This window comes from Rhamphochromis longiceps, linkage group LG14 (genome assembly GCF_057381845.1).
Source record: "Rhamphochromis longiceps isolate RC_006_pf linkage group LG14, R_longiceps_female_GT1.1, whole genome shotgun sequence".
Taxonomy (NCBI): Eukaryota; Metazoa; Chordata; class Actinopteri; order Cichliformes; family Cichlidae; genus Rhamphochromis; species Rhamphochromis longiceps.
Genome location: NC_140570.1, coordinates 26,897,722 through 26,921,433, shown reverse-complemented (window position 1 = coordinate 26,921,433; position 23,712 = coordinate 26,897,722). Strand labels below are relative to the sequence as shown.

The following is a 23,712-nucleotide window of genomic DNA, read 5'->3' as shown; positions in this document are numbered from 1 at the left end:
AACCACTTAGTAGCATTAAAAGTACTATAATGAAGATGAAATACTTAAGCTGGTATTTATACCTTTTGGTGCAGCATAAGACATAATCGAAGAGTGGCAGTATATTCACAGTAGATGTACAGGTCTGGCAAAAGGAGAATCATGCCCAAATTTGCATTTAAATGTAAGTTTATGTATGTAAAACAAGGACATACACATCACACAGGGCTTAAATAAGAAGTAACAGTGCAAAAAACAATTTATTAGAAATAAATATGCATTAAAATGTATTCAAATGTTAAACATGCAGTATCCTTTTCCAAAGTGGTAACAAAGGTCATAAAATTACTTTCTTAGAAAGCACCTGCTTAATAAGGAAAGAACTGGATGCACTGGAAACTTTACTTTTTTATACATTACTCTTATACACTCTTCTTAGAGCTTTATACAACAAGTTACAGTAATCCATTAACTTCCACTTTCACATCTGTGATGCATAGATGTGATATTAAGATCTGTCAACAGTCTGATACTAAATTAAAGATGACATGAAATGCTAAGGGAAATTTACAGCAGGGAGGATTTGACATTTGAAGTGTAGTTTAGGAAATAAGTGTTTTAAGTTTTTACAACAGGTGTAGCGCCATCTTGTGCCCGTACAGAACCTGATGTCACTAGGTTGGTTGTTTTTTAATTGTTAAATTGATTCCCACTGAAATAAGGTAATCCACCTGTGGGCCATAATGCTTGGGATTGTAGATCACTTTGCAAATGACAGTTAGGTGGATAAGTGTGTGTTTAAGTCAGTTGCATCGGTGGTTCACCAGACCCACAAGCTGAAGTTGACACTGTCCCCTCTGTGTTTGACTTTTCCTCGTCAGGCCGCGTGGAAAGGCCAAGCAGCACAATCAGCTGGCAGTGCAGATGTGCGATGAGTACCCAAGCACATCAAATCAATTTACAACCAGTTTGCAATCAGTGCTGCGGTCATTACTCAAAAACAGTAATGTATTATACATTACGTGTTACTTTTGAGTAGCACAGTATGTTACTTACTCCTATGATAAAGCCATTTGTTACACTACTTGATACTTTCTGCTTACTCTGTAAACTGACCAGTTATCATGTTTTTTGATGAGCAGCATTTTATTCGCATAAAATATTGTTGGTCGCATCTTACAGACATCTGCTCTGCCAGCTTGGTCTGTATACTGATCTAGTGAGGAAAAATCTAATCTGACTTTAGCCTGTTGGTCCGGTGAACCACTGGTGCACCCACGCAAACAGGCTCTCCTCCACAAAGTCTTCATTTATAATTGACTCTTCAAAACTATGCATTATGGCTAACAAGTGGATTTCATTTCAGTTCAGTTAGCCAACAATAAATAAATAATTAAAATCACTCGTTGCTTATTAGACAGAAGTTGAAAATGAACTGCATATCCTCGTGTTTTTGTTCTTAAAATTAAATCTATTGCTGCTACTAGGGGCAGTATGACAGCTTTTTAGAGTTTAATGTCCACCTTAATTAGCTAGAATCTGTCTCCCAATCTACTTGGGAGACCGATTCTGTTGCCAGCAGAAAGGCAACAGTAAATGATTAGCAGTTTAGAGGTTTTTTAGACATTTTACACCAGCAGAATTTTTTTGTATATTTACTGTTTTTGTATTTACTCTAATATCTCATCGTATAGAGTACCATATATTATACAGTGGAACCCTGACTTACGAAATTAATTCGTTCCTGAGGGTCTTTCGTAAGTCGAAAATTTTCACAAGTCGAAGCACCCATTGCGCCTTTTGAGTGAACGATAGGCTATAGGCTAATTGCTAACTGCAGGCATTCTGGGCTCAGCCAATCAGAGCCAGCGGATTTCGTTACGCGGGCATTTTGCCGTAACACGGGCAGAAATATTGCCGTTAAGTGCCTTCGTAACTTGAATTTTTCGCTAAATGGGGTATTCGTAAGTTGGGGTTCCACTGTACAAGTAATCTGCAATAAATTACAGTAATAAAATAAACTACTAACTCTTTTACGCTGTGTCCACACCTACATGGGTATTTTTGAAAACGCAGCTATTTCTATGCGTTTGGGACTGTATTTTGTTCTGATCTTATATCAAGGAAGAGCTTAACTGTTATTGCTATTATCATTAAATTAAGAGAAAAAAGTTAAATTTTTCTGATTTCATTAGCCATGTATCTATGTGTAGCTGCTCTTTGAGAATCATGCATAAAACGCATACATGGACAAAGCAAAGCAACTACTGTAATCAAGACTGTGCTGCACACTAAAATTCAACAGTGGTTGGAGGCCTCTTGATATGGAGAATGAACAGGTTACAGAATAATACATACTCTTACTAATTTTATCTGCAGTGGCATGTCATTCAAATAACAAATTTCCAGAGTTTGACAGAACAAAATAAAAGCACGTCATGATGAATGTGTGAATGACTCAATAACCTTTAGCTATCAGTCACTTGGTATGTTTTTTTTTTTTGTTTGAGTAAATTACAAAGTAAGTAATGAAAATGCATCAGAAAGAAGAAGCAGTTTCTACAAAGCCAGTATCAATGGACTATATCCTGGTGGCAGCTTATTTATATTCTGAAAGGATGATGACCCAATTATGTAAAAATAATAATAACATTAAAATTCCATTTTACTGCATTCACTTTTGAAAGTGACTATGGTGCCTTCTTCCCCATAATATGTTTTTTTGTATTATTTTCTGGTTTCAGTAAGATGATATAACATTTGGGTATGAAGATGCAAATTAGCAGTCCAAAACTGGAAGCAAGTATAGCAAATATTTCTACAGCAACACTGAACTTCCCAGGAGAGCTAACATATGCTGGGATAAATGTAATCCACACTGCACAGAATATCAGCATGCTGAAAGTGATAAACTTGGCCTCATTGAAATTATCGGGTAGTTTTCGAGCTAAAAATGCAAAAATAAAACATAAAATAGCCAGAAGTCCTATATAACCAAGAACAGCCCAAAAGCCTACAGCTGAGCCGAGGGCACACTCTAAAGTGATTTTATCTTTGATTTCCTTAAAATTCTTAAACGGAAAAGGAGGAGAAGTTGTTAACCAGATGATACAAATATTAACTTGTATAAGAGTGAATGCTGTAACACAGAGTCTCTGCTGTGTCTGCCCAAACCATTTTTTAACATTACTACCTGGACGTGTAGCTCTGAAGGCCATTAAAACAACTATTGTTTTTCCCAGAAGACAAGAGATACAGAGGACAAAGGTGATGCCAAATGCTACATGTCGGAGCATACAGGACCAATCAGAGGGCTGACCAATGAAGGTCAGAGAACACAGGAAGCACAGAATTAAGGAGAAGAGCAGCAGGAAGCTCAGTTCAGAGTTGTTTGCCCTGACAATAGGAGTTTTCCTATACTTGAAGAAAATGAGTATCACAATAATTGTCATGCATGCCCCAAATAAAGATGCTGCAGTGAGCAGTGCTCCCATAATTTCTTCATATGACAGAAACACTGCTTCCTTCTTTATACAGGCATCTCTTCTTTCATTTGACCAAAACTCAGGTAGACATCTCACACAGGTGATAGAATCTGGAAATTAATATTGAAGCAGATGTTACACTTAATGAATACAATTTTTTATGCCTCTGCTATGATATATTCTACTGGTGTTGAATTAGAAGTGCATAAACAACATTATTATTGAATGGCTGCCACACTGTTTTGTGATCAAATGACGATTTAAAGATATAACTTCTAGAGCATTCATCAGAGTTTATGAATGTGGTATACTTGTCCTTTGCATTTTAGAAGCAATGTGCAAATAATTCTAAATATTTAGTAGCAAGCACAAAGGCAGAAAGATACACAATTTTACATAATACATCCTGTTACAACAGTGGTTCCCAAAGTTTTTTTTGCTAGGCACCCCCCTTTGTTTTACAAGAAAATTTTGCCCCCCCCCCCCCCACCTAAACCCCATCCCCCAGCACAAATAGATCCTCTAACCACACACACCCATATTTTTTGTTTTCAAACTCAATTGCAGTTTATTTCACACCTCAAACATTTAGTAAACAAACAAATACATTAAAGTGCAATAAATTATAGGTAGCAATAAAATGAACTTTTAACTCTTTTACGCTACGTCCACACATACACGGATATTTTTGAAAAAGCAGGTTTTTTATGCATTTATGCATGGAGCTTTTGTCCACAGGTAAACGGCGTTTCGGATCACCGCAAACTGAGATTTTTAAAAACTCCTGTCAGGTTGGAGATTTTCAAAAACTCAGTTTTCACGCAACATCAAAGGTATTTGCCTTTTTTGACATCACGCTGTGCGCCATGTTCTTGTTTACATGAGATGAATTTCTACAATGGCGAATAGAGACAAAATACTGTTAATCTTACTATCTGCAGTTGTTACATGCTTACATATACACACACAGTTACTGTCCCTCCATTTAGAAAGGCAGAGGCGTCAGAATGTAATTATTTTACGTGTAGCTGTTTTTCTTCCTGTGTAATAATATTCAACATAGCTATCAATACATTTTTCAAAAAATGCCTCTATGCAAAATGGTTTTAAAAACATAAACAACTGTGGGATACTGTTTGTCCTTGATTTGGAAAGCCCAGCGCATGCTCCCGACGCATGGGAAACAAATTCTGTCAGGGAGACCTACCTTCGCACTTGTGCAGGTGAAGCCAAAGGTAAGATATGCTTCATCATATTTTCTAGTCTTTGGGTTGGGAAGTTGGTTTGGAAGCATATTTTGCGATGCTTCATCTTCTGCTTTGCGTTTCTGTGGGAGCCCTGTCAAAAACCTGTCCATTATGCTAGCAGTGTCCAAGCGTTCTTTTTTTTAAAAATTCATACCGCAATGACACTGCGGTATTTCTTAGGCATGTCCCCCACTTTGGGAACCTCTGTGTTACAAGATCAAACATGTATCTCTCTTTCTAATAATACATAGTTTTCTATGGCAGCACTTTTTATTACAGCTCGGCATTTGTAAGTAATACCACTCAATTACTGGTGGTAGTTTCTGTGTAATAAGCAGAAACAGAAATACAAAATGCAAAACTGCCTTTCTGTTTAATAACATATTAGAAAGTCTTTAGAATCTTTTTCTTCAATTGATCTTTCTTAGTTAACTTCCGTAATTAATTCCTCCAAACCATCAACATGTCTTCCTGACTGCATTCATACAAGACTGCACAAAGAAGTCCTGCTATTAATTAATGTGTCAATCTTAAATATGATCAACCTATCTCTAATAATTTGCTATGTAGGCCTTCAAGCTTATGGAACGCCAGGACTGCCATAATGAATTAATTAAATACACCATTAAATAATTAATTAAATGTGTCAATAATTAATTAAAATTGGAATTAATTAATTAAATAAATAGTTATGACACATGTAATTAATTAATTATTGACACATTTAATTAATTATTTATGTATTTCACATTTTAATTAATTATTGACACATTTAATTAATTAATTATTGACACATTTAATTAATTATTTATGTATTTCGCATTTTAATTAATTATTGACACATTTAATTAATTATTTAATGATATATTTATTTATTTCATTTTGGCAGTCCTGGTGCCTGGCTCTCATCATGAAATAATTTTATCTGTCAGCCTCACCCATCAAACTCAGGGGGCGGGGTTAACGCTGCCCATGCAGCTTCTCTAACATTTGATTGGTTGCCGTGCAAAGTAAGTCAAAACAGGTCGATCCTAGATAATCGATTGCTTGTGTAGACTTGGGGCAGCCAGGTATCCCAGAATGCAGATCAAATCACAGGCAGCAATGGTGGTGGAGTAGTTTTAAAATACCCCGTTTTTCTGTCACCAGCTACACTTTTAACAGTGTTTTAGCCGCGAATGTCGCGCCATACGTCTGGTCAGGTTGTCACCATAGAACATGTTTGCAAAAGTGCTCAGATGTTTTCAGAGATTTTACTAGCTCTGCTAACAATTAGCATGCAGAGTGCACCCAGGGGGTTACGTTAACCGGTTTGTTTACATATTCCACTCTCCGTGTTCCACATGTTGCATTCGCAGATTCTCATTTTCACCGAACGATCGTCTCTTTCCGCCTGGTCTTGTGTCTCTGTGCTTCTGTAACATAAAGAACGAGCTGACATTTTTCTCACGAAACCAGCGATCAGCTCAACAGACCCTCAGTTTACCTGCATGCATCCCCCTCCTCACCTGTCAGCTGTTTAACACCTGCTGCTAAGGAAGAGTACCCAGCCACTGGTACAGATACGTGGACGACACCTGGGTCAAAATCAAGACACAAGAAGTGGAATCCTTCACTGCGCACATTAACGTTGTGGATAAAAACATCAAGTTCACCAGGGAAGACACAAAGGGCAATTGTTTGCCTTTCCTGGACTGTGCTGTGCACATTGAAGAGAACGGCAAACTCAACATCGAAGTTTACCGGAAGCCCACACACACGGACCAGTACCTCCTCTTTGACTCCCATCACCCTTTGGAACACAAACTTGGAGTAATTAGGACCCTACACCACCGGGCAGAACATGTTCCCTCTAAGCCTGAAGGAAAAAAGAAGGAACACACACATGTAAAGGAAGCACTCCAAACGTGCGGCTATCCTAAATGGGCGTTCTTAAAGTCAGCAAAGAGGCACAGAAAAGAAGACCAGACACCAGCGAGGGAGGATAAGAAGGACAGACGCAACAACATTGTCATCCCCTATGTAGCCGGTGTATCAGAGAAACTCAGGAGAGTTTTCTCCAAGCATGACATCCCAGTATATTTCAGACCCAGCAACACGCTCAGACAAAAACTGGTTCACCCGAAAGACAAAACGCCAAAACACAAACTTAACAATGTGGTGTATGCTGTACAGTGCAGCGAGGAATGCTCAGACCTCTACATTGGAGAGACCAAACAGCCACTTCACAAGCGCATGGCACAACACAGAAGAGCCACCTCCACAGGACAAGACTCAGCAGTCCATCTGCATCTTAAGGATAAAGGACACTCTTTCGAGGATGCCAATGTTCACATTTTGGACAGGGAGGACAGATGGTTTGAAAGAGGAGTGAAAGAAGCCATCTATGTCCACTGTGAGCGACCATCTTTGAACAGAGGCGGGGGTTTACGACACCAACTCTCTGCCATCTATAATCCAGTTTTGAGATCCCTTCCCAGACGCCTTAACGCCCACTCACATCCTGGGCCATCTGCCCTCAGGAATTCGCATGATAAGGTGGGGCCAGGTTTCACAATGAACACACCCGAAACTCTGGCTGATTGGGACCCACACCCAGTTACACACCTTGGCTCAGGCGATTAGAGGATCATCAGGGGGTCCTTTTGTCCCTCTGTGGGGGGTTTCTCCCACTAGGTTTATATCTGGGACTCTACACCATTTGACCTTAGAACTGAAGAAGCTTCTCGGATGAGAGGTGAAACGTCTTCAAGCAACTTAAAGAAGTCCAGACGCTTTTCTTTGCAAGCTCCTTTGACTACGATGACCTGGATGACTGAGAACCTTCACAGACATTTTTCCTTACAGAGCACTTTATAGGCGAGCCAGCTTTATCAGCGGCTGATGTCCAATCACACAGCTTTGAAACCTCAGCTGAGTTTTAGCTCTCAGTGGTTAAACGCTGGACTTAATTCACTCAGGTTCTGTCTGTCGGGTCACGTTTACTTCGCTGTTTTATTTACAACTGAGCAAATCGGTTTGGCTGGGGTTAGAGTTATGTTTCATAACTGCATAGTTTCACAGACGTTTAATGGTTCACTGGCACATGTGTTAGACTGAACTATCATCTAAATATCATCTGATTTTTAATAGTTATTCAACTGTATTCTAAGCACCAGCTGTCTGTTAGAATGTGATTTTTTTTCTTTCTCTGTTGGCAGAGATATAAAAATGCGCAGGAAAATCTGACGTGCATGGCGAACTTCACCGACGATATTTAGGGAGGAATAAACACACATCAAACATAAATAAACCATTTGCCTGTCCCCATTATTGAGAGCATTTTCTCTTCTTATGTCAACACTCTCTCTCTTTTTTTTTTTTTTTTTTGGCTTTTTCGGTCATGTTATGTTTACCTGTCAAAGGCTTGTTACAAACTATGAAACACATCGTGCAGACTTCTGGATGTTAGAAGAAAACTAATACTGCTCATGAAGGAGACTAAAGGCAGGAAGGTGTCCTTTAAAACTAAACATGTTAATAGGACCTCCCTATTTATATCATAGTTTATGATATAGCACGTGTATTTCAGTAATAGCCTGCTGATTTCAGTGTAGTGGTGAACAGTCACACAGCTGACGTAGGCGTTATCTGTGATACTCCTTAACTATAATTTATCCAAGTTAACTTCAGTTAACCATTCAGACAGTTCTTTTGCAATGAAAAACATAAACACCCATGCTGCCGGTAGGTTTTCTCAGTGCCAGCTGTTAACATTATAGCTGCTTATGCAGTAACCATGGTAACCACGGACTCTGAGCGGCTGGATCGACGGAGGTCAGACAACAATTTTACATGTATGATCTTAAAACAGGACACAGCCACTATACGTGCTTGCCTCACATTTGTTTATATCTAATCTTCCTTTTCAAACATTTAAACAGCAGCGAGTCTGCAGCTGAGGGAATACAAACTCAAATTGTCGGAACAGGTTTGCTCGTTTCTTGGATTCATTTGGTGATTTATTAAATCTATAACTGTTATTCTAATCTGCTGCTGAGTCTCTTGCACTTTTCTTTATGCTGTATATTTTCACGTCTCTGGAATAGTTGGCAGTTAGATAGTCAGCTGGGAAACTTTGTGTTAACTCATGGAGCTGAGGATATCGTGGATATGCTGACCTCGCTCCGTGGTGTACAGGGCCGTTTACCCTCATGATTAATATTCACAATAAAAATATTAGCCGAACATCATGAAGTCTGTATGTGTTTCATAGCGTCGAACAACCTTTGTACAGTTAAAGCCAGCAGTTACTACATGACAGAAACACCAACGTTATCTCTTTTATGCGTTTATACACAGGTCACGCTGATTACTGAACAAAAACCCAAAGATCAGATGTTAAACAGATTTATTTGCTCTCTCTCCTCCTTAAACATTTTTTTAATGTTAGTTATAATTCAGAATTGGCGACTGAAACACGTAGGACACATAAGAACTTCAGGAAATAAAACACCGATAAATATAACCTCAGTAAAAGAAGTCAGCGGGGGTTACTACAGCTGTGTACCGGGGCCTGCACTTTGTCGGTGGGATTGCTTGCGAGGCGAGCGGGTCTATCCCACGCTTTGCCGTGAGACTGGGCAGACATCTCCGACATCATCGAAGCACTTTTGCAAAGAGGCTGTATCTTGACAAACCGACCAAACACATGAAGATTAAACCACTACATTCTCGGCTAAAAAAATATTAAAACGGTATTTGGTGACACACAAACAGGGTTTTTCAAAGTTCAGTTCTGTTAGCTTCCATGTGCCGGTTGTTGTGTGCTAGAAACAATGGCCACCAGGCCAAAGCAATGGTTTTGACTCGATCAGCGTTAACCCCGCCCCCTGAGTTTGATGGGTGAGGCTGACAGATAAAATTTTTTCATGATGAGAGCCAGGTGCCAGGACTGCCAAAATGAAATAAATAAATATATCATTAAATAATTAATTAAATGTGTCAATAATTAATTAAATGTGTCAATAATTAATTAAAATGTGAAATACATAAATAATTAATTAAGTGTGTCAATAATTAATTAATTACATGTGTCAATAATTAATTAAAATGTGAAATACATAAATAATTAATTAAATGTGTCAATAATTAATTAATTACATGTGTCATATCTTTATTTAATTAATTAATTCCAATTTAATATCCCCTTGGCTTGCTGCCGGTATGTTGGGGTTTTTCCCGGTGGATGAGAGGGTTTGTTCCCTGCGCCTGTAACCCGTTCCCCGACACAGGGGAACGGGTCCTGACCGCTTATGCGCCGAGTGGCAGTTCAGAGTACCCAGCATTCTTAGAGTCCCTGGGGGGGGGGGGGGGGGGGGAGTGCTGTTGTCCTGCTGGGAGACTTCAATGCTCATGTGAGTAACGACAGCGAGACCTGGAGGGGTGTGATTGGGAGGAACGGCCTCCCTGATCTGAACCCGAGCGATGTTTTGTTATTGGATTTCTGTGCAAATCACAGTTTGGCCATAACGAACACCTGGTTCGAACATAAGAGTGTCCATAAGTGCACGTGGCACCAGGACGCTCTAGGCCGTAGGTTGATGATCGATTTTGTAATCGTATCACCACACCTGTGACCATATGTTCTGGACACTTGGGTAAAGAGAGGGGCTGAGCTGTCAACTGATCACCACCTGGTGGTGAGTTGGATCAGGTGGCGGGGGAGGACGCTGGACAGACCCGGTGCACCTAAACGCGTAGTGAGGGTGTGCTGGGAACGTCTAGCAGAGGCCCCAGTCTGCGAGATCTCCGGCAGAGCTTCAACAGCATTCCGAGGGAGACTGGGGACATTGAGTCCAAATGGACCATGTTCAGCGTCCCCATTGCCGAAGCTGCTGCATTGAGCTGCGGCCGCAAGGTGGTTAGTGCCTACCGTGGTGTAATCCCCAAACCAAATGGTGGACACCAGAGGTGAAGGGAGCCACCAGGCTGAAGAAGGAGTCCTATCGGGCTTAGTTAGCCTGTGGGACTCCGGAGGCAGCCGACAGGTATCGACAGGCCAAGCGGAATGTGGCTTGGGCAGTGGCTGAAGCAAAAACTCGGGTGTGGGGGGAGTTCGGAGAGGCCATGGAAAGACTTTCGGACTGCCTCGAAGAGATTCTGGCAAACCGTCAGGCGTCTCGGGAGGGGAAAGTGGTGCTCTACCTACACTGTGTATAGTGCTGGCGGAGTGCTGCTGACGTCGACTGAGAAAATTGTTAGGCGGTGGAAGGAATACTTTGAGGACCTCCTTAATCCCACTGACATGTCTTCTGAGGAGGAAGCAGAGTCTGGGGATGAGGGGAATGACTCGCCAATTTCCGGGGGCGAGGTCACTGAGGCAGTTAAACAACTCCTTGGTGGCAGAGCCCCTGGTGTTGATGAGGTCCGCCCCGAGTTCCTGAAGGCTCTGGACGTTGTAGGGCTGTCCCGGTTGACATGCCTCTACAATGTTGCGTGGAGATCAGGGGCAGTACCCCTGGACTGGCAGACCGGGGTGGTGGTCCACATCTTTAAGAAGGGAGACCGGAGGGTGTGTTCCAACTACAGGGGGATCACACTCCTCAGCCTCCCTGGGAAAGTCTATGCCAGGGTGCTGGAAAGGAGAGTTCGTCCGCTAGTCGAACCTCAGATACAGGAGGAACAATGCGGTTTTCGTCCTGGTCGCGGAACACTGGACCAGCTCTTTATCCTCTCAAGGATACTTGAGGGTGCATGGGAGTTTGCCCAACCAGTCTACATGTGTTTTGTGGACTTGGAGAAGGCATTCGACTGTGTCCCTTGGGGTGTCCTGTGGAAGGTGTTGCGGGAGTATGGGGTGTCTGGCCCATTGCTACGGGCCATTCGATCCATATACAACCGTTGCAAGAGCTTGGATCGCATTGCCGGCAATAAGTCGGACTCGTTCCCGGTGGGTGATGGGCTCCGCCAGGGCTGCCCTTTGTCACCGGTTCTGTTCATAATTTTTATGGACAGGATTTCTAGGCGCAGCCAAGTGGCGGAGGGCTTTCACTTTGGTGGCCTCAGAATCTCATCTCTGCTTTTTGCGGATGATGTGGTTCTGTTGGCTTCATTGGGTGGGGGCCTCCAGCTCGCACTGGAACGGTTCGCAGCCGAGTGTGAAGCAGCAATAATGAGGATCAGCACGTCCAAATCTGAGGCCATGGTTCTCAGCCGGAAAAGGATCGGGGATGAGTTCCTGCCCCAAGTGGAGGAGTTCAAGTATCTCGGGGTCTTGTTCGCGAGTGATGGGAGAAGGGAGCCGGAGATCGACAGACGGATTGGGGCTGCAGCTGCAGTAATACGGACGCTGCACCGGTCCGTCGTGGTGAAGAGGGAGCTGAGTATAAAAGCGAAGCTCTCAATTTACCGGTCGATCTACGTCCCTACCCTCACCTATCGAGCTGTGGGTAGTGACCGAAAGAACAAGATCGCGGATATAAGTGGCAGAAATGAGCTTCCTCCGAAGGGTGGCTGGCCTCTCCCTTAGAGATAGGGTGAGAAGTTCGGCCATCCGGGAGGGGCTCAGAGTAGAGCCGCTGCTGCTCAACATCGAAAGGAGCCAGCTGAGGTGGTTCGGGCATCTGACAAGGATGCCTCATGGGCGCCTCCTAGGTGAGGTGTTCCGGGCATGTCCCACCGGGAGGAGGCCCCAGGACAGACCCAGGACACGCTGGAGAGATTATATCTCTTGGCTGGCCTGGGAACGCCTTGGTGTTCCCCCGGATAAGCTGGAGGAGGTGGCTGGGGAGAGGGAGGTCTGGGCCTCTCTGCTTAGGCTGCTGCCCCCGCGACCCGGCCTCGGATAAAGCGGATGAAGATGGATGGATGGATAATTAAAAATAGAATGGGAGGGAGAGTATTCAGTTTTCAGGCCCCTGAAACCACCTTCTATAGAACCAGCTTCCAGTTTGGATTCAGGAGACAGACACTATCTCTACTCTTAAGATTAGGCTTAAAACTTTCCTTTTTGCATATAGTTAGGGCTGCATCTCGTGACCTTGAGTCCTCCCTTACCTATGCTGAAATAGGTGTAGGCTGCTTGGGGATTCCAATGATGCATTGAGTAGTTCTTCTTCAGTTACCTTTCTCACTCCCTATGTGTTAATAGACCTCTCTACATTGAATCATACTTGTTATTAATCTCAGGCTCTTCTCCACAGCTTATCTTTTATCCTGTCTTCCTTCTCTCACCCCAACCGCCCCTCCCTGAGCCTGGTTCTTCCAGAGGTTTCTTCCTGTTAAAAAGGTGGTTTTCCTTCCCACTGTCACCAAAGTGCTTGTTCATAGGGGGCCATGTGATTGTTGGGGTTTTTCTCTGTATGCATTGTTCTAGGGCCTACCTTATAATGTAAAGTGGCTTGAGATTACTATTGTTTTGATTTGGCATTGAATTGAATTGAAAAACGCAAAAGGTGTTTCCTGGTAGTCATTACTATTCTTTAAGTGTGATTATTAATATGTTATTAGATAGAAACAGGCAGTTTTGCATTTTGCAGCTCTGTTTCCTGATTATTACACAAACACTCAAACAGTAATTGAGTGCTAATAAATTAGAAAGTACCATATTATTACATTCTTGTTTCTGCCTTGTTACCCTACTATTTCCACTTTTTTACCAAGCTGTAGTTCCACATTATTACCCCTAGATTTTGGGACTTACTATCCATTTACATAAATGTCAGCATTTTATTATTATATTATGCTACCATGATATTACTTCGATATTAAGTGGTTATCACTTTATAAGTGAGCTGTAATAACAAATGCAAACATATATACTATTCTGTGGCAATGTGTTAAATATTTTTAAATATTTCAATCAGGCAATCTAGATGGAGATTATCTCTGCATAAAAACATTCATCAAAATGCTTAAATAGTTCTCGTATGGCGTTCCTACATACATAACTTTGCTTTGTAATGCACCAAAGTTAGAATGAAATATCACCGCACCTGTAACGTTGCTGATTTCTCCCTCTGCACATCTTATACAGTCATAGCAGCAAACAGGCCTTCCTTTCTGGAGTACCTTGTGTGTTCCTGGGGGACATTTCTCATTGCAAACTGACACAGGCACCTGAATGATCAAGAACATTTAACCGTGTATAGACACTGAGAAAAAATTGTGTCTATGGTGTTCTATGTCAAACGATTTCTTAATTTTGAAGCATTAAAACCAAAATAAACAATTTAAGTACATATACATACAATAAAAAAGGAATTGTATGATAGCTTACCTGCTTTGAGTTTCTTGCCCAAATTAAAGACTTGTTTTGCAGTTTTAGCTGTTTCTCTGTAGTTAATGATATATCATAAAGACCAACTATGACAAACTCCACAACGCCGTTTTCTCTTGGCTGCCAGTTTATAATGTCATACTTTGCTGCTGGATCTCCATTCTCATTAAAGTAAACTTCATCTCCTTCCTTAGTTGTGAAATGGATCTTTCGTATGTGTTGCAGAACCTAAGAAGTATGTCATAATTCAATTCATAGCATGACAAAGATATTACACACCTACTGACTGAAAAATATGCAAGAATCAATTTTTAATTAAAAATCTTAATGTGAACACTGTCATGTAAATTAGCAAAAAGCTCACCATGAATGGATTTAGCTGCACATTTTTGTTACATGTTTTATTACAGCTGAGGATATTGTGAAGTGCATGGGCCACTGCATACACTCCTTTGTAGACATTGTTAAAGATAGGCATGAGAGACATGTCAATGAAGTTATTTTGAACTCCAGTCATATCTTCATGTCCAGTACACTCTCTCTGAATGTCTGCTGATGACTTCAACTCCTTGAATTTACAACTAAATGTTGTCTCCCAGAACTCAGTAAACAATTCATTATTAGATGGATTAATTGGCTTCTTATTCAGTATGAACTCTCTCAGGCCAGTGACATGTGCTTTGGGAATGGAAACACCAATGGCACCATCCAGTATGTGATGCATATCCATTTCTGCAGTTTGTGAATCAAATATCCAAGACTCACTGCCTACCCACTGGTACCCAGATAAGTTATGGTATGAAAACTCATGTAGAAGCACATTAAAATCTGCGCGGGCAAGGAATGCAACAATCACCTTGGAGGTTGAAGCCTTTATAATTTCAATTATCTTTTGTATTTTCACATATGGATCTGTCCTAAAAAAAGATACAGAATACTCCAGACAGATGCCCAGCTGCTGTGCAGTTTCTGTGAATGTGGCCATGCCATTATTTCCATAATCATTATTGGATCTGATAGCTCCAACCCAAGTCCATCCAAAATACTTGACCAAATGGGCCAGGGCTCTGCTCTGGTAGTAGTCACTGGGTATTGTTCTGAGGAAGGATGGGTACTTGGTTTTGTCACTGAGACAAGCACATGTGGCAAAGTGACTAATCTAGAATTAAAAATAAAAAAATATAAATGAAAAAGACACAGAATTAAAAAAGATGAAACTGTTAAAAATAAAACGTTCAAATATAATGCAAAATTACAAAAAGAACAATTCTACTCGGTACTTGTACATAAGATGCACCAGGCAAATATATATAATACCCACCACTGGAATAAAAAAAGGTCCAATGACAGTAGCTACTGCTACGGTTGTAGAAGAAGATGTTGTTCCTATAATGGCCTGCACATGTGCAGGTCTGGTACATGATGTCTTGGATGGTACAGACACATTTTCATTACCATTAGCCAAAGCTAATGTAACTCCTACACTTCTGGCAACAGATCCACAATTATCATAGATTTTATAACCCACAGAGAGTCCTGACAGTAGGTCTGTACTGTTATTAATCTCCTCAATGGCAAAAAGCATAGCCTGGGCAAACTGCAAATCTCTGAAATTTAAACTTAATTGAGACAATTATGATTAATTTGCATTGCATTGTGTTTCTTAAAGCAGACATAAATAATCTGGATAAATCTCAAAATATAAAAAAAAGCATTTCAAATTAAAGCATTCAATGGAAGGAAATGAAATAACTGAGAAAATCAAAATACATTTTACTCCTCTTTTGATAGCCAACAGATTCCTTAAATGTAAATTGATTTGTATTGTGTCATTTACCTGATACATTGTAGTGGCAGAGGTTGGTTCATGTAGGAATCTCTTCTGTCTTTCCAGCTTGTGTGAAAAGAAAAGATAGCACCCAATATAATATCCCCATTCTTAGACAGCAGTGGGTTCTCAGGATCTCCTCGCTGCCTGCACACTGGCTCCTCAGCATGAGAGAGAGATGCCACCAACAACAGATGCAGAAATGCCCATCCATGCTCTGGCAATCTCTGTGTCGATGTCATTTCTTGAGCTAAACTCTTAGTAGCATTAAAGCACCACAATGTAGATGAAGGTATTTATACCTTTTGGTGCAGCAAAAGAAAAAATAGAATAGAGACAGATCATTCCCATTTGATGTACAGGTTCAGCAAACGGAGGGACTCGCCCAAATTTGCAATTTAATGTTGGTTCATATACAGAAAATAACGATACACTGTTAGCCTTTGCAGTAATTTCCATAGCTTAGTACTGCAAAATCAACAGTAAAAAACTCTAAAGGATGTTAGCAGTTTAGTACTGTAATTTGCATGTAATTGTGGGAAAATTCCATGAGATTACATTATTTTTACGGTAACTCACCGTACCCATGGAAACAGCTGTAAAATACAGCAAATGTAACAATTGGTGATGTTACTGAGATTACTATTACACCATCCGGATTTCTGTTGTTTTCTACTGTAGATCTAAGAGTAATTACTTAAATCCTCATTCAGAGTGTATTACTATAAAATGCGATTCACTGTGAAAGTAGTATAACATATAAACTACAATATACAGCGTAATTTTTAACTGAAGGAGTAAGTTACAGCCGCACTAAAATTTAATTCCTTGAACTGAATGGAACCTCATATATTAATAAATGTATTTGTTTATTCAAACAATGTGAAACATTATTAATACTGTAAGGTTAGTATTGTGATAGAGTCGAGTATATTTAATTATACTCTTGTAGACATTATGACATTATGCTAGTACATTTATGGTGAACAAAAAGTACATCTAAAAGTTAATTTCAAGAATACTGTTATGTACTAAAACGGGGGCCAATATAATCCCAAGAAGCATTATTAGTATACGTACTAGGTAAGGTATACTTGGGAAATATAATTGAAGTATACTTATTTTTTGTATGGCCAGCAACAAAAACTAATGGCTACATTTAGAGTAATGTTTAAAAATGACTTCATTTAGCAGGGTGTTCCTTTGTTCTCTTCTTATTCTTTCTTATACTGGACCTTCATTTGGTTTGTATAAGGTGGTACTTTTTAAGACACCTCTGCCTAACTACAGTGAACTAACCTAATAATATGCTCTGGTCATCATTTTTACTCAAGTTAAGGTGTCACATCCATGAAACTTACACCACTAACCAGCATCAGTCCTACAACTTCACTCTCAAAATTAATAAATTCTGGGACAAGCAGAAACTGTATTTTTAGCGGTGCATTTTGTGGCAGGCCAGACTGCTATTAAATGCACTCTCCTAAACAAATAATTCCTTTGTAGCACCACTTCGTCTTGGTTCAGAAGAGATGTCCTGGATATACGTGATAATGTAACACGGGTGTTTATGTTTGTTCATGTTTAGCGCGTTGGGTTGTGTTTTTAAAGCGATTGTTACGTTTTTGAAGCTTTGTAATGCGACAGGTGCGATAGCCGACACCACACCTTCACCTGACGTACAACGTGACGTATGACGCACACGTCGGGTATTCACTTTCAAAACAACAATGGGGATAGAAAATATTGCTCGAGGTGGTTAATGCTCCTTTCGCTGGTTGCCAACCACCATTAAATAACAACAAGAGGAAAATATTGATCTGTTTCTCAAGTTTTGCACGTTTAAGTCGCAATTCAGACTCAAACAAAGCTGCAAAGCAGGAGAACAACATAACCATCAACTATTGATGAATAGATGGTTAACATGTGCAACTTAGAAGTAGTCAGAGTTAACTGGATGTTCAATCGGGTTAAATGCAAGGTTGATTGGATTATATCTGAAGATCGTATGCTATTCGTGATAACTCTGCTAGACTCCAAATTGCTCGTCCATGCGGGAGTATCTCAAAATTAAATGAAACCATATAACACTTTTTCCCTAAAACGGACTGACATGGAACACATTAAAGTTGGATTGACACCAGCTAATCAGTCTGAAGGTAAGTGTTTTTTTCTCTTATTCGAGAGAAGTCAGAAATGCGTTCTTAGTACTGTTTGTTTTGACTTTCAAGCTACCCTACCAGGATATTTTCAGTCAAATGCTAAGAAAAAATGTCAATATCTATGAATGTGGAGACTCAAGAGACTAGTTAGGTAATAGTTGCCAATGGATTTATGAGACTTGATAGAAACTTGGACGTTTGCAACAGGTGAATCGGTGAACTACCGAGGTTGCGCCCAAATGCTTAAAGCTGTTAGCTGGTCAGTGTTTTCAGGTGTGCTTGTACTACCTGTACGGTACGGGGTGCTGACTAAGTCATGTTAAACCCATTAAAGAGTCGAGCTCAAATATCTTTTCATTTTTGTGCACTGCTCTCTTGTCGGCACACATTTTCTGTTTATTGAAGCCTTTTGTGAATAATTTTGATCATGTAAAAACTGGGAATTGGTCCCTATTGACAATACTCTTACTTTTTGCATTGCATATGTCATTTAGGAAAGGTAATTGGTCACTGAACTTTTTGCAACTATGTGTATTTCTAAATTTTGTGGCATCAGTGCACGCAAATATATATTGTTCAGTTTGCATGTTAAAAGCCACAAACATGTAGCTAACTATAGGCTTTCTTGTGGAACTGAGAACTGCCCTGCCACTTTCAGAACATTTTCTGCCTTCATTCACATATGCCTAGGAATCACAGAACAAGAAGGGAGACCACTAAGGAGGAGTTTTATATGTTCACTGGTGACCTCGGCTGTCAAGTTCCTGGATGTGGGTATGCTGCGCAAAACTTCACAGCTCTTTGTGCCCCTCTCAGATTTCATATCAAAGATGGGGGAGAAAGTATTATGTCCATTTGAAGGTTGCTCTAAATACTTCAGTGTCCGAACATCATTTTCCAGCCATATTTCTCGAAAACATAAGTAGACAGTTCAGCAGTCAAGGCAACAAGAAATTGGAGGATTTGCCATAATACAAGGAGAGGACACAGTTAATCTATTAGAAGACAGTTGACTTTGTGTCATTTAAAAATGCAGGCTAAAATGCTCTTGCCAACCAGCACTATACAGAGCATCATAGAGGATTTTCAGGATCTTTGCAGCTGTAACAAAAGTAGACACTGAATCTAACACCATCTCTCTTTTTTTTAGATGGCAGACCAAAGAATTTGAATGACACCATTACTCTGGAGCTTGGGAATGATTTCCACTCCAACTGTCCCATGCAATCACAAGAGGAGACAGAGGTCATCCAGAGGACAGAAGTATGGTTAGAAATTGTTGTGGAGGCCATGCAAGTTAACTGCAGAAACCCTAAACGTGCATCTTGTGAAGAGGTTGCTAAGGTCATTATAAACAGATACCCTCAAACATTTGCAGATTTTACTGAAAAGGGAGAAAGACTGGGTTGTGGATATTATTCACTACTAAGAAGCATCAAATCTAGAGTTCAACATGTTAATCGAGATAATACAACACATAGACTTCGTCAAACAAAGAGAACCAGGAATGAGGAAGACTGCAGTCCCAACAGTAATGCAACCTCACATAAAAAAGTTAGATGCCTTGCAGATAGCTATGGCTGTATAAATTGGCAGCCAGTTGAACTTCCTCAGGGGGAAACGCCAGCTTCTTTAGAGGAAAAGAAACACATCTTGTTAACAATTTTTAATTCAGAAGGACCTGGAGCTGTGGAGAGACCTGATGTGGATGACTTCATGTGCATCACATATATTTCTCAGCGGCAGCTTATCAACAGTTGTCCCTCACTTTCAGTAGCTGAAATTCAGGAGCAGTGGCCATTCTTGTTTACTCGGAAAGGTCTTTCGAACCACTTTTACAAACTCACAGGCATCGATGTCAGTGAGTGCTTAGGTCAGGCCCTCGTAACCAAAGGCAGAAGGATTGTTAACTATTTCTCCACCCAGAAGCTCAAATGGAACCTTGGTATAAGGACACTCATCCAGCAGATAGAAAGTGAGGGAGTTTTGACCAACAACAAGGTTGGCACAGCAGCCATACTTCTCATGATGAAGTATTACAAGGAAGATGAAGACTCCCTCTTTGTCTTAGCAAATGTAAGCTTTTTTCATACAGCTCTACAGGGAGTGCAGAATTATTAGGCAAGTTGTATTTTTGAGGAATAATTTTATTATTGAACAACAACCATGTTCTCAATGAACCCAAAAAACCCATTAATATCAAAGCTGAATGTTTTTGGAAGTAGTTTTTAGTTTGTTTTTAGTTTTAGCTATTTTGGGGGGATATCTGTGTGTGCAGGTGACTATTACTGTGCATAATTATTAGGCAACTTAACAAAAAACAAATATATACCCATTTCAATTATTTATTTTTACCAGTGTCACCAATATAACATCTCCACATTCACAAATATACATTTCTGACATTCAAAAACAAAAAACAAAAAAATCAGCGACCAATATAGCCACCTTTCTTTGCAAGGACACTCAAAAGCCTGCCATCCATGGATTCTGTCAGTGTTTTGATCTGTTCACCATCAACATTGCGTGCAGCAGCAACCACAGCCTCCCAGACACTGTTCAGAGAGGTGTACTGTTTTCCCTCCTTGTAAATCTCACATTTGATGATGGACCACAGGTTCTCAATGGGGTTCAGATCAGGTGAACAAGGTGGCCATGTCATTAGTTTTTCTTCTTTTATACCCTTTCTTGCCAGCCACGCTGTGGAGTACTTGGACGCGTGTGATGGAGCATTGTCCTGCATGAAAATCATGTTTTTCTTGAAGGATGCAGACTTCTTCCTGTACCACTGCTTGAAGAAGGTGTCTTCCAGAAACTGGCAGTGGGACTGGGAGTTGAGCTTGACTCCATCCTCAACCCGAAAAGGCCCCACAAGCTCATCTTTGATGATACCAGCCCAAACCAGTACTCCACCTCCACCTTGCTGGCGTCTGAGTCGGACTGGAGCTCTCTGCCCTTTACCAATCCAGCCACGGGCCTAATCCATCTGGCCCATCAAGACTCACTCTCATTTCATCAGTCCATAAAACCTTAGAAAAACCAGTCTTGAGATATTTCTTGGCCCAGTCTTGACGTTTCAGCTTGTGTGTCTTGTGCAGTAGTGGTCATCTTTCAGCCTTTCTTACCTTGGCCATGTCTCTGAGTATTGCACACCTTGTGCTTTTGGGCACTCCAGTGATGTTGCAGCTCTGAAATATGGCCAAACTGGTGGCAAGTGGCATCTTGGCAGCTGCACGCTTGACTTTTCTCAGTTCATGGGCAGTTATTTTGCGCCTTGGTTTTTCCACACGTTTCTTGCGACCCTGTTGACTATTTTGAATGAAACGCTTGATTGTTCGATGATCACGCTTCAGAAGCTTTGCAATTTTGAGACTGCTGCATCCCTCTGCAAGATATCTCACTATTTTTGACTTTTCTGAGCCTGTCAAGTCCTTCTTTTGACCCATTTTGCCAAAGGAATGGAAGTTGTCTAATAATTATACACACCTGATATAGGGTGTTGATGTCATTAGACCACACCCCTTCTCATTACAGAGTTGCACATCACCTAATATGCTTAATTGGTAGTAGGCTTTCGAGCCTATACAGCTTGGAGTAAGACAACATGCATGAAGAGGATGTGGACAAAATACTCATTTGCCTAATAATTCTGCACTCCCTGTATGTTTAATGCTGTTGCTTGCTGTCCTGTTATATTTTTTTTATTTGTTACATAAAATGTCTTGGTCCTTTTTCTGGCAGGAAACATCTACCAGGATGTCCCTTGAAGCAGAGAGCAACCTGCCCATCACCCCAAGGCTGATTATGCTTGGTAAGAAGTCATTTATGAAATAGAGCTGATTAGACCATATTAGAATTTCTGTTTGGCACAGGAGCTTTTCGTGGACACAGGTATCCAGTGTCTGTTTTGTTAGCTCAAATTTCTGTAATTTCCTTTATAAACCAAGGTTGTTGGACAAGTGTCTCAGTGAATCCAGCAAAGTAACAATATCAAATTTCACAATACATATTACTGATCAACGTAGTAGTCTAGCTACACCAACAGCAGAAATACTGAAGTCAATACTGTAAAGTTTAACAGCAGCACAAACTATGAACTCCAAAATAACCATAGAGTTGATTCATCTCTGGTAATTTAACTGGGCTGACTGTTTGTTAGGTGTGTTTAATGTGCAGAATAATTCCCAATTATGTACAATTATAATATGTTAAAACGGACTTATGTACATAAGGCCATTAATAATTAACAGTACGTAGCTATTTGCTTTATGACTATCTAGACAGTGTGAAGAAGTGAAGTATTACAATTATTTTATGTTGCATAATGACAACATGTTGCCCCTATACATTTAAGGACAAAGTTCAATGACCGCCACCTGCTGGATGGTGAGTGCAGAGGGGCGTGTAATTGTTGAGCTGGACAAAGAGAACACCTTTGCTGATGCAATGTCAGTCTCTGACATTGATGTATTCAACCTGGAATACCAGGAGTCAGCGTGTGCAAGTTTTTTGTAAGGATAAACCCTGAAGAGGGAACAAAATGTACCTCCAAGGTTGGGACAAGCAGAAAGACTGGGACCACTGTGAAGCGAAAGGTTGTTTACATTAACCCTCATGTCACAACTTTCCTCCAGCGGCTTACTGAATTTGAGTGGAGAACTTCAAATTAGGTAACTGTTGCCATTTTTAGTGAATTTCTTGTATAATTTAAGTGACCAATGTGTTGTTACCTGTGTCTCCACAGATGATCCATGGCCCATGCTTTCTGGACATTTACACAAGACGAACAACAATGAAGACAAGCTCTCTTGCCATCTTGCAAGACGCTGTCTCTGTCCAATAGGTTTTTTGAGTGCAACAGTTTTGATTTTTTTCCCTTCTTTTACCTGTTTGTTAAGAATTATTTCAGCTACTTACACTTTAATTGTCACATGTATTGGCTCACCCTACAAATCAATGAACTCAGTCCACAAAGCAAGATCAGGGTTCAGTGCAGGTCAGTCAAGTTCCTTCACACCACACACGCTCATCCATGTCGTGGACCCTGTTTTGTGCAATGATTTGGTGGGGTGAGCCAGTATTTTGGACAAAGTGTATATAAAGGCAGAAGTGTGGGGCTTGATATTATATTCATTACAATTCACTTTATTTGTATGGTGCCAACAAAATGAATGCCAAGGCACTTCAAAACCCTACAAAATATAACTAAGAAAACCCAACACTTGAGCATATGTTGTCTGCCATGATATGGATATGACATAATATCGTTATTGTTTGTACAACCATCTGAGAAAATAATGTATTACATGGTTTAGTAAAAACAAGTGCTTCCTCAATGAAAATGTTTTCAGTTCTTTTTAGTTTTTGATTTTGGAAATGTGTATTTCAGCAGGGAAAAATCAGTGATAATAAATAAAGTGGTGTAAAGCACATGAATTATATTTTGTGTGTATCTATCTATCTATCTATCTATCTATCTATCTATCTATCTATCTATCTATCTATCCATCCATCCATCCATCCATCCATCCATCCAATTTTTTTTTGGAACCCTCCAGTCTCTTACAGTATGTTACTGTTAACTGAAATTTCGGTAAAATTACGACCTGTTAAACGGTAAATGACCGCCTGTTGGGACACGGTATCCTCTAGCAGAGATGAATATTTTTGGTACTGATGATGCGTGATAACGGTAAGTTACTGGTTAATAAATTGCAGTTTATTACCTTGCAGCGGGCTTACAGTGGCATAC

The 23,712-nt window shown here is 40.4% G+C and overlaps 2 pseudogenes; one reads left to right on the top strand and one right to left on the bottom strand.

Moving 5' to 3' along the window:
• Positions 1 to 2,609: 2,609 nt before the first annotated feature.
• Positions 2,610 to 15,992, bottom strand: LOC146654210 (extracellular calcium-sensing receptor-like; annotated as a pseudogene).
• A 1,919-nt stretch (positions 15,993 to 17,911) lies between these two features.
• Positions 17,912 to 22,630, top strand: LOC146654209 (uncharacterized; annotated as a pseudogene).
• Positions 22,631 to 23,712: the final 1,082 nt, after the last annotated feature.